The sequence below is a fragment of the Triticum urartu genome, chromosome 7 (genome assembly GCF_003073215.2).
Source record: "Triticum urartu cultivar G1812 chromosome 7, Tu2.1, whole genome shotgun sequence".
In the NCBI taxonomy this organism is placed as follows: Eukaryota; Viridiplantae; Streptophyta; class Magnoliopsida; order Poales; family Poaceae; genus Triticum; species Triticum urartu.
In genome coordinates this window covers 560,361,624-560,373,339 of record NC_053028.1, presented here as the reverse complement: position 1 = coordinate 560,373,339, position 11,716 = coordinate 560,361,624, and the positions used below count along the sequence as shown (strand labels likewise).

At 48.5% G+C, this 11,716-nt stretch overlaps 1 long non-coding RNA gene across 1 annotated transcript; it reads right to left on the bottom strand.

Moving 5' to 3' along the window:
• Window positions 1–402: 402 nt before the first annotated feature.
• Window positions 403–2,725, bottom strand: LOC125522544. The gene is made up of 4 exons (XR_007289811.1): window positions 2,429–2,725; window positions 1,961–2,354; window positions 1,147–1,411; window positions 403–1,061 (listed from the first exon to the last, which is right to left on the bottom strand). It is a non-coding gene; the product is annotated as an uncharacterized LOC125522544 (long non-coding RNA).
• Window positions 2,726–11,716: the final 8,991 nt, after the last annotated feature.

Below are 11,716 nucleotides of genomic sequence, written 5' to 3'. Positions count from 1 at the left end.
GACAATTCCTTAGAAATTTCTTAATGAACATATTGTACTTTATTGGAAAATTGAAAGACACTGTATTTTCTGAAATTGTGCTTTAGCAAGAACTTAAATAATATAAGGGGCTCATTTTTTTTTAGTCTCCAACGGGCTCAATTTCTTCCTGAATATTAAGGGGATGTGCTAGCACTGGGTTGGTTAGTTCTCTATTATCAGAAAAAGTGCTTCGAAGCAAATCCCAGTCACATACTATTATCCCAAAGTGCAGAGCAACACACTAAAAAGTACTGCACATATGTTTACAAAAAGTTTGGTCCAGTTCTGATACATTTTCTTCAATAGTTGAAGACAAAAGATAAATAGTCCTCACAGTGGAATAACATTTGAATTAGATGACTAAAAAGTTGTTCACTTCAACTTAAAAGAAAGATATACTAGGCATACAAGAATATGGATATGCACACATGAGAGCGCATACATGCATCAATTTTCTTGGACAGCAGCGGCCGGAGGGATGCACACATGAGAATACGAAGTCAGACCAGAAAATAAGATCTGAGGTCTCCGGCCTGTACCTGTAGCACAAATCCATATCACCTAACGACTGGCAACAAAAGTCGCAAGTGATGGCATTCTACAAGATCCAAGATCCATCGTTGTAGCACTGGAGTTTTATATAAAAAGAAGAAGACAGAAGTATGCAGGTAGAAAGGAGAGCTGGAAGAAACAAACAAATTATGAAAAATCCATGACACCGACAACAAAATTGCATGTCTCGAGTTATACATGATCCGGAGTTGTTCGTTTCGTCCAGTGGTAACGTAAACGTAAATAAGATCCACCACACCGGCCTGTAGGTAGTCGCACCGGGTGGATCCGGCCGTAGGACGCGAAGGAGAATGTGATGGTCGTCGGCTTGTCGCCGTGGTGGGGCTCGCTCGACTGCCAGCACGCCAGCAAAGCCCGGGGCCGCGCAACCCAAGTCGTGGTTGGGAGGAAGATCTGGTCGGAGGCCTTCAAATCGCGACGGTAAGGGTATAGGCTACTGACTTGGTGTTTTCTTTCTTTGGCCTTCCCTGAAATTATAACGCGACTCCAAGATTAGTATCTTGAAATAACGAAAAAACAGCAAAAGATGCACTTGATGTTGATTATACTCACCGCACAACCGCAAACGATGTCTTGACTGGTTTTGCTTTTCTGTGCATTTGTCCTAGATTGACCATATCGGATGCCAAACCCAATCTCCCAGGAATAAAGGTTGTAAAATTCAAATGCCTCTGCGAATGAGTCACACTCTCTTTCAATCTCAGGGGAAACCACTTGTCCAGACTTCCTTTGAACAAAGCTACGCATTGCTTTTTCAAGCGCACATACACTTCCCTGTTTAGGCTGACGCTGATCTGGTATTTTCCCACGATGTATCCTGCAAAAAGAGAAGGTAATCTTCTCAGGGAAAGCCTCAGTTCTGTGAATAAGCTTATCTGCATTTTCAAAATCTGTCACACTATCAGATTGTTCACATATAGAACTAACCAGATTGCACTTACAGCAGAAACCAGTTCATGGAGTTCAGCACTTTTTGAGAGATCATTGTTACTTAATTATACGAAAAAGCTTATTGTGGTTCACACCTAACAGTTCAGTATATAATTCAGTTAACGAAATAGAGGCAAAATATATGACACCTAAGACCTAACAATTCAGTAAAGGTTTTCGAATGGATCGGTACTCTTAAATAGCTGGGAGATTAATCCAAAATATTTCAGTCCCAGCTTTCTATACTGTAATGTAAATATAGAGGGAAACTAGGTGTCATATATACACAGTACCAGACTGGAACATATTAACAGAAAAACAACTCAGTTGACTGTAGCCACACATGTAGTCAACTCCTTCAAATAACCGAAACCACAAACCATTCAACAGGAGGCAAAGACCAACACATAGAGAGTTCTAACGCGCATGTGGTTACCTTCTCTTCCATGGACATTGGTCAGGATCAGATTGGTCTGATTGAGCTACTGTCAAGCGTGGTGGTTTGCTGTTCTTCGACAGGAGACTAAGGTGTCTGAATCTCTGACAGCGGCGACTCCAAGCATTCATCTCCTGGCCAAGTGTATCCATGGAAATCTCGCGGTGGCGAGCAGAGCTGGAGATCGTAGTTCTCACAACTCACCTCGCCGTCGGCCTCAGCAATCGAGGAAGTTGGATCTGGTCTCGTGGCAGAGAACTGGAATTGATGCTCGGTGTCGATCCCGCCCCCGCAATGGTTTCCGCTATCCGTCAAATCTGCCACACCCACCTCCTCTTGTTCTTCTAGCTGGGTCCAACCGAGATTTGGATCTTGAGAAGGGATGGAGGAGAAGCTGGCCGCCGGAGGGAATGTGAGATGAATCCTTGAAGAACGAATTGAATGGATTGAACATGGGTTTGAGCATACCTTAGAAGGAATTTGGGTGAAGGATTCCGGCGCGGGGTACATCCCTGGCGGCGGCCGCTCCATCGACGGACGGAAGATCTTTTGGGGATTTCTCTCCGAGCTCTTGAGCTGCGGTCAGGAACTGGGAGCCGATTCAAATTTTGAATGGTTTGCTCCTCCCACATGGCGGGGTCGTGACCACAGTATAGGTATGGGTAGCCGCTTGTCTCTGAATACGTATGGGAGGATTGGTCTCTGTATTCATCACGTATTGGTTCAGAAAGGGAAGCGAGGTGGGGTCAGAGTGAAATGCCACATGGGCTGCGGGTCCGGCTGGTGTGGATCTACATGCGCTCGCGAGCGGCTGGGATAGCCGCTGTGAACGGAACGCGAAAGAGAAAGCCTTTATCGTTGTAGGACACGGTTTTCTCCATTCGCGTTCCATTCACAGCAGCAATCCCGTCCGCTCGCGCACGCGTGTGGATCAACGCTGCATGCAGGCCAACACAGCATGGGACCACGGAGACTGCTCGTATTGCTGCGTATTCGATTTCACCGTGTCATGCTGTGGCCGTATTACTACCGGTGGACCCTCCTGACAGACGCACGATTGACACATGATAGGACCCACCTCTCTCTTCGAAGCCCCATCCCTCTCAGATGACAGGCGTACTGCAATATTCCTGTCAGAGGTGCATGAGCGTGGTACTACTCGTCCAATGCATGAATGCTACACGGAGCTGCATCGAGTCGACCGGATGGCAGGCATGGCAGTACTAGCACTCAAGAATAATGGTGTTCGTTCCCTAAAAAAAAGAATAATGGTGTGCGATGGACGAGGCATGCATAAAGTGCTGCAGCCATATGGCCTAAAGTACTGCTATCATAATATATATAAAGAGTTAAATACACTCTCAACTTTACACCGTCAGTGTCTAAAGTTGTAAAGGATTCCAGCGCGAGGTACATCCCTGGCGGCGGCCGCTCCATCGACGGATGGAAGATCTTTTGGGGATTTCTCTCCGAGCTCTCAGAGCTGCGGTCAGGAACTGGGAGCCGATTCAAATTTTAAATGGTTTGCTCCTCCCACATGGTGGGGTCGTGACCACAGTATAGGTATGGGTAGCCGCTTGTCTCTGAATACGTATGGGAGGATTGGTCTCTGTATTCATCACGTATTGGTCCAGAAAAGGAAGCGAGGTGGGGTCGGAGTGAAATGCCACATGGGCTGCGGGTCCGGCTGGTGTGGATCTACATGCGCTCACAAGCGGCTGGGATAGCCTCTGTGAACGGAACGCGAAAAAGAAAGCCTTTATCGTTGTGGAGGGGACGGCGGCTTATTGGCCATGTTGAAAGCGAGGCAAGGCCGGCTCTGGGCTGCGGTTGTTGAAGCGGCGTAGAACAGATGGCAGCCCGCGGCTTCCCAGCGAAGCAGGGCCTCAGATTTGACGAGGCGGAGACAGCGATTACACCCAGCGGCTCAGCTTGAGGCATTTAGCCATGAGGGCCTGCCAGTGAACCGGCGGCGAAGAAATGCGTCCCTCCGGCGACCGCGCGGTTTGACCAGGGCCTGCGGCTCGTGATCTAAACCGGCAGAAGGCCGCGTTAGAAACGGATATTTTTGTCAAGTGAAGAAAAACTGCAGGCAGCTCGTCAGCAACGGATCGACCAGCGGAGGCGGCCCGGTGGCGACTCAAAGGCGTGCTCGGCGGTTTGGAAACAGGCAGAGGCACGTTGGCGACTCACGCAGCAAATTGGAAGGCGCAACCGGGTCGAGGGCGTCGGGCTGCAACTGTGACAGCGAGGCCGGCCCTGGAGGCGGCGGCTCATGTGGGAAGGCGCGATGACAGGGTCTGAGCAGAGCGGACATGTAAGTTGAGCACGATGGTCGGCGGCTCTCCTGCTGCAGTTGTTGCGGCGCGGTGGTCGTCACGGGGCGACTCTGACGCGGCACAGTCAGAGGTAGCTCAAGTGCAACCAGCAATAGTAGCGAGGGCGCTGCAGAGGCAGTAACCGCGGCTACGGTTCAATGGAGTAAGGGTCCAGCCATGACGAGCCGGCGAGGAACGGCCGGCAATAGAGCAGCAGCGAGCGAGGCCAGCGGAGGGCGATTTGACGCTGGGCTGCAGACGCGAGCTGACCAGGCAATGGTTTGACCATCGTAGACACGGCGGAGACGGGCAACTCAAGAATCCCTCGGTCAGGACAGGCGAATCACAAGCGAGGCCGCAGCTATAGCTGTCTGGGGGCGAGTCAGAGGTACCCCAGATTCATCCTCTGGGTTGTGGTGATTGACTAATAGATTAACTCTCGCCCAGGTCGTGGTACTATCCTTTGTTTTTTAAACCGGACAAGACACATAGGTAGGTAAACCGGCTCAGATTGGATATTTGTTTTTTCAACTAATCGTACAAGACATGCCATATTCGTTCTGAGACCCGGTCTTGTCTAGACCAGTTTTTCCAAGACCGGCTTACACCATATTGTTATGCTGGAATCTCTCTTTGATGCTTCTTGAGTCTTCTCGTGATGCATCCGAGTTGACTTGATCAAAAACTTTTCCTGATTAGAACTCTCGTACTAGAAGTAGTACATAGTATTATTCCAAAATCAATCAGATCTTGTAAACCGCACAACTACTAGTACTTGACCGTAATTAACGTGAGTGTAGCAGCAGCAATGATTCAATCCTCTCGGGAGTTGATGCAGGTCCTTCCAATTGGTTCTTCTTCATCTGGAAATTTGTGAACTTCTCGATCCTTGTGTGAGATCCCTCCAAAAACTCAACACCACCATCCGTAGTGCCCCATGGTGGGCGCCGACTGTCGTGGAATTGTCACGGCAGATATCCTAGGGTGAGGACTTAGTCGTGAGGCCAACGCATCTATGTGGTAGCTTGATAGGGGTTGAGCGGAATCGAGAGACGCAACACAAGACAGGGATTTAGACAGCTTCGGGCCCCGGGAAACATAATCCGGTAACAACCCTACATGCTGTTTGAGGCTAGATCTCATTATCATCACGAGGGAGTCGCCGTAAACCGGCTCTCCTCTCATTGTGTCTAGCCCTAGAGATTGTTGTTTTCTTGTCCCCCTTTGAGGAGCCCTGCCCCTCCTTATATATGTTGAAGGGGCTGGTTACATGTGGAGTCCAACTCGGACTTTAACTTAAACTATTTTGACTTCCTTTCCTGAGCTTCTTAACGTCTGTCGGTTTAACATTGTCTGTCGGTTTAATACCAGCCGGTTTATCGTCTGTCTTAGCCATCTGTCTTGACTCTCTGTCTTAACTCTCCGTCGGTTTACCATCCGCCGGTTTACCAAGTCCCAGCCGGGTCATACCGCGGGGTATATCCCCGACACTCGTGATGATACCATTCGACTATTTTCTCTCAATGAGAAGGGCGAGTTGGATGCCATTTCTCAGATTTCAGTCGTTTGTGAATATCAAGACATCTTTCCAGAAGAGCTTCCAGGAATGCCTCCTGACCGGCCAGTTGAATTCGTCATCGATCTTGAGCCTGGCACGGAACCTGTTTGCAAACGCCCTTACAAGCTTGGACCTAAAGAGTTGAAGGAGCTGAAGAAACAACTCGATATACAAGAGTGTATGGGTCTCATCCGACCAAGTTCTTCTCCATGGGGTTGTGGTGTTCTTTTTGTCAAAAAGAAGGATGGAACGGACCGACTTTGTGTCGACTACCGTCCATTGAATAAGAAGACCATAAAGAACAAGTACCCACTTCCCAACATCAATGAGCTTTTTGAACAACTCAAAGGTGCTCAAGTATTCTCCAAGCTTGACCTTCGTATGGGCTATCATCAGATTCGCATTCGTGAACAAGACATCCCCAAGACAGCTTTCAGAACAAGCTATGGTTCATATGAATACACTGTCATGTGTTTCGGCCTTGTCAATGCTCCTCCAACATTCTCTTGCATGATGAACTTCATCTTCAACCCCTACACAAATGACTTCATCTTGGTCTATCTCGATGACATTTTGGTCTTTTCCAAGAACAAGGAGGATCATGCCAAGCACTTGAGATTGGTGCTGGACAAACTCAGAGAACATCAGTTCTATGCGAAGTTTTCAAAGTGCGAGTTTTTGCTTGATGAGGTTCTCTACCTTGGGCATATCATCTCCGCCAAGGGCATAGCTGTTAATCCTGAGAAGGTGTCTGCAATTGTGAATTGGGAACCGCCTCAGAATGTGAAGCAACTCCGCAGCTTCCTTGGGCTCGCAAGCTATTGTCAAAGGTTCATTGAGAATTTCTCTAAGATCGTGAAGCCTCTTTCCAACCTTCTCCAGAAGCATGTGATGTACGTCTGGTCGCCTGAATGTGACATCATTTTCAACACCCTCAAAGAGAAGTTAGTCACAGCTCCAGTTCTGACTCCTCCTGATGAATCCAAACCATTCGAGATTTTCTGTGATGCTTCCCTTCAAGGTCTCGGTGCTGTGTTAATGCAAGAGAAGAAAGTTATGGCCTATACCTCTCGCCAGTTGAAGCCCAACGAAAAGGACTACCCCACTCATGACCTCGAGTTGGCGGCAGTTGTCCATGCTCTTTTAACATGGAGACATCTCTTGTTGGGAAGGAAAGTGGACATCTTCACTGATCATAAGAGTCTCAAGTACATCTTCACTCAGCCCAACCTCAACCTCAGGCAGACTCGTTGGGTCGAAATGATTCAAGAGTATAATCCGAGTATTGAATATACTCCTGGCAAGGCCAATGTCATTGCTGACGCATTGAGCGGAAAGGCTTACTACAACAGTTTGAGTCTCAAGCCCTACCAACCGGATCTTTGTGAAGCTTTCCGCAAACTTAATCTCCAAGTTGTTCCTCAAGGATTCCTTGCCAACCTCCAAGTCTCTCCTACTTTGGAAGATCAGATTCGTGAGGCCCAGCTTCTTGATGCTATGGTGAAGAAGGTGAAGATTGGGATTGCCAAGAGCCAACCCAAGTACAAGTGCTATCGCCTTGATGACAAGGTTACTCTATTCTTCGAGGATCGCATTGTTGTGCCTAAGGGTGACCTTCGTAAAGTCATTATGAACGAGGCTCACAATTCACTCCTCTCTATTCACCCTAGAAGTACAAAGATGTACCATGACCTCAAGCAATCGTATTGGTGGACTCGAATGAAGCGCGAGATTGCTCAGTTCGTGAATGAATGTGATGTCTGCAAAAGAGTGAAAGCAGAACACCAACGGCCAGCTGGTCTCCTCCAACCTCTTGCCATTCCAGAATGGAAGTTTGACCATATTGAGATGGACTTTGTGACTGAATTTCCCAAGTCCAAGCGTGGCAATGATGCTATCTTCGTTGTCATCGACAAGCTCACTAAAGTGGCTCATTTTCTTCCTATCAAAGAATCTATCACAGCAGCTCAGTTGGCAGAGCTATATACCTCCAGGATTGTCTCTTTGCACGGCATTCCGCAGTTGATATCTTCAGATCGTGGTAGCATCTTTACCTCCAAGTTCCGGGACTCCTTTCAGAAGGCTATGGGCACCAGCATTCGCTTCAGCACAGCCTTTCATCCTCAAACTAGTGGCCAAGTCGAGTGAGTCAATCAAATTCTTGAAGATATGCTCAGGGCATGTGTCATTTCTTTCGGTATGAAGTGGGAAGATTGTCTTCCATATGCGAGTTCTCCTACAACAACAGCTAACAAGCGAGTTCGGGCAAGGCCCCATTCGAGATTCTCTATGGCAGAAAGTGTCGTACTCCTCTTAACTGGTCAGAGACTGGTGAACGCCAACTTCTTGGCAATGACTTGATCACAGAGGCTGAAGAAATGTGCAAAGTCATTCGTGAAAATCTCAAAGCCGTGCAATCGCGCCAGAAGAGTTACTATGATAGCAAGCATCATGACTTGGCTTTCGAGATCGGAGACCATGTCTACCTCTGCGTCTCTCCAATGAAAGGTACTCGTCGCTTCGGTATCAAAGGGAAGCTTGCCCCTAGATACGTGGGTCCTTTCAAGATCATTGGCAAAAGAGGCGATCTCGCCTATCAACTTGAGTTTCCATCCAACTTTGCAAATGTGCACGATGTGTTTCACGTGTCTCAGCTTCGCAAGTGTTTCAAGACTCCTGACCGCACCATCAACTTTGAAGAGATTGATCTCCAAGAAGACCTGTCTCATCATGAGCATCCCATTGCTATTCTTGAAGAAACTGAGCGCAAGACTCGCAACAAGTCTATCAAATTTTTGAAAGTGAAGTGGTCACATCATTCTGACCGTGAAGCCACCTGGGAACGTGAGGAGCACCTCCGTTTCGAATATTCGGAGTTTTTCCAGTCCTAGATCTCGGGGACGAGATCCTTTCGTAGTGGTGGAGTGTTGTAATGCCCCGTATGTAACTTGCCACATTTGTATTCCAACTCTTGCCATTTTCGGCACTAAGTTATGATATTCCTCGTTGTTGGGTTTTGTCTTCGTTTTGTTTTTATCCTTGTCATGCATCTCATATCATGTCATCATGTGCATCGCATTTGCATACGTGTTCGTCTCATGCATCCAAGCATTTTCCCCGTTGTCCGTTTTGCATTCCGGCACTCCTACGTCCGCCGGTGTCCCCTTTTGCCTCTTTTCATGTGTGGGTGTTAAACGTTCTCGGATTGGACCGAAACTTGCCAAGCGGCCTTGGTTCACTACCGATAGACCTCCTGTCAAGTTTCGTATCATTTGGACTTCGTTTGATACTCCAACGGTTAACCGAGGAACCGTAAAGGCCTGGTGTGTGTGTGTTGCAGCCCAACACCCCTCCAAAGTGGCCCAAAACCCACCTAAACCCCCTCCATCCTCTCGGTCGTTCAATCACGATCGTGTGGCCGAAAACCGCACCTCATTTGGAGTCTCCTAACTCCCTCTACCTATAAATATGTGTCTCCCCCTGGATTTTCGCGCAGTCCAAACCCTAACCCGCTCCTCCGTGCCACCGAACACGTCCGCCGCCGGCCGGACGCGTCCGCCACCGCCCACGTCCAACCAGGAGCCGCCACGTGGCACGCCCGCCGCCCCCGCGCCGCCGGCCCGCCTGGCCCGTGGTCGGCCCCCGCGAGCCCGCTCCCCTGCGCCGCCCGCGCCCCGCCAACCGCCGCCTGCGCCACGCCCCGCCGCCCGAGCCTTCGCCGCCGACTCGCTACGCCGCCCCGCCATCAACGCTGGCCACCACCACCGGATCCGACTCCGCCGCCTCGTCCTGCCCTCGTGGCCGGCGAGCCCCGGCGCCCCCTCACCGGCTCTGCGCCACTGCCTCCTCCTCGTCGCCGGCGTTCAAGATCCGACCACTCCGGCGAGCTACTGTTCCGTTCATCCTCGGAAAGAGTGCCCCAGATCCAGATCCGAAAAATTAGGGTTGACCTCGTTTTGCCCTAAGTTTGCATTATTTTTAGCATACTTCATATCTTGTCTATGTTACCGCTTTGCTCAGCCCACTCCGGCGAGCTACTGTTTGGCTATGTTACCGCTTTGCTCAGCCCCTCTTATAGCGTTGTTAGTTGCAGGTGAAGATTGGAGTTTGTTCCTTGTTGTAACATGATTATTGTTGGGATATCACTTTTATATCTTGTCTACTTTAATGCATCTATATACTTGGTAAAGGGTGGAAGGCTCGGCCTTATGCCTGGTGTTCTGTTCCACTCTTGTCGCCCTAGTTTCCGTCATACCGGTGTTATGTTCCTTGATTTTGCGTTCCTTACGCGGTTGGGTTATAATGGGAACCCCTTGACAGTTCGCCTTGAATAAAACTCCTCCAGCAAGGTCCAACCTTGGTTTTACCATTTGCCACCTAGCCTTTTTCCCTTGGGTTCCGCGGACTCAAGGGTCATCTTTATTTTAAACCCCCGGGGCAGTGCTCCTCTGAGTGTTGGTCCAAAACAGAGCCACTTGCAGCGCCACCTCGGGGAAACTTGAGGGTTGATTTTAGTTGTACGTAGTGTTCATCCGGTGTGCCCTGAGAACGAGATATGTGCAGCTCCTATAGGGATTTGTCGGCACATTCGGGCGACTTTGCTGGTTTAGTTTTACCATTGCCGAGATGTCTTGTAACCGGGATTCCGAATCTGATCGGTTCGTCCTGGGAGGAGGAATATCCTTCGTTGACCGTGAGAGCTTGTGATGGGCTAAGTTGGGACGCCCCTGCAGGGATTTGAACTTTCGAAAGCCGTGCTCGCGGTTATGGGCAGATGGGAATTTGTTAATGTCCGGTTGTAGATAACCTGAAACTTAACTTAATTAAAATGGATCAACAACGTGTGTGCCATGATGGTCTCTTTTCAGCGGAGTCCGGGAAGAGAACACGGTCTCGGGTTATGCTTGAATGTAAGTATTTCTAGGATCACTTCTTGATCATAGATTCTCGAATGTGCTTTGCCTTCTCTTCTCGCTCTCATTTGTGTATGCTAGACATCATATATGCTAGTGCTTGCTGTAGCTCCACCTCATACCTTTTACCTACCCATAAGCTTAAATAGTCTTGATCGCGAGGGTGTGAGATTGCTGAGTCCCCCGTGACTCACAAATTACTTCCAAAACCAGATGCAGGTGCCGATGATACCATTCCAGGAGATGCGACTGAGCTCAAGTGGGAGTTCGATGAGGACTCAGGACGATACTGCATTTCTTTTCCAGACGGTTAGTAGTGGAGCCCAGTTGGGGCGATCGGGGACATTATGCATTTGGGGTTGTCTTTATTTTGGTTCCGTAGTCGGACCTTGAGTGTATCTAGATGATTGTAATGCTATATTTATGTTATTGTGTGAAGTGGCGATTGTAAGCCAACTATGTACCTCTTTCTTATTCAGTACATGGGATGTGTAAAGATTACCCCTCTTGCGACATTGCCTACAATGTGGTTATGCCTCTAAGTCGTGCTCCGACACGTGGGAGATATAGCCGCATCGTGGCTGCTACAATTAAGCCCATGTAATTCTTCAATAGGAGGTGAATTTTTAACATCCTCAGCTTTAATACCTTTTTCCTTCATAGATTTCTTTGCCTCTTGCATATCTTCAGGACTGAGATATAATATACCCCTCTTCTTCGGAGTGGGTTTAGCCGGTGGTTCAGTAACAGTCCAATCATCATAATTTTTCAATATATTGTTCAATAATTCTTTAGCTTGTCCAACAGTTCATTCCCTAAAAACACAACCAGCACAACTATCTAGGAAGTCCCTAGAAGTATCGGTTAGTCCATTATAGAAGATATCAAGTATTTAATTTTTCTTAAGAGGATGATCAGGCAAAGCATTAAGTAACTGGCAAAGCCTCCCCCAAGCTTGTGGGAGACT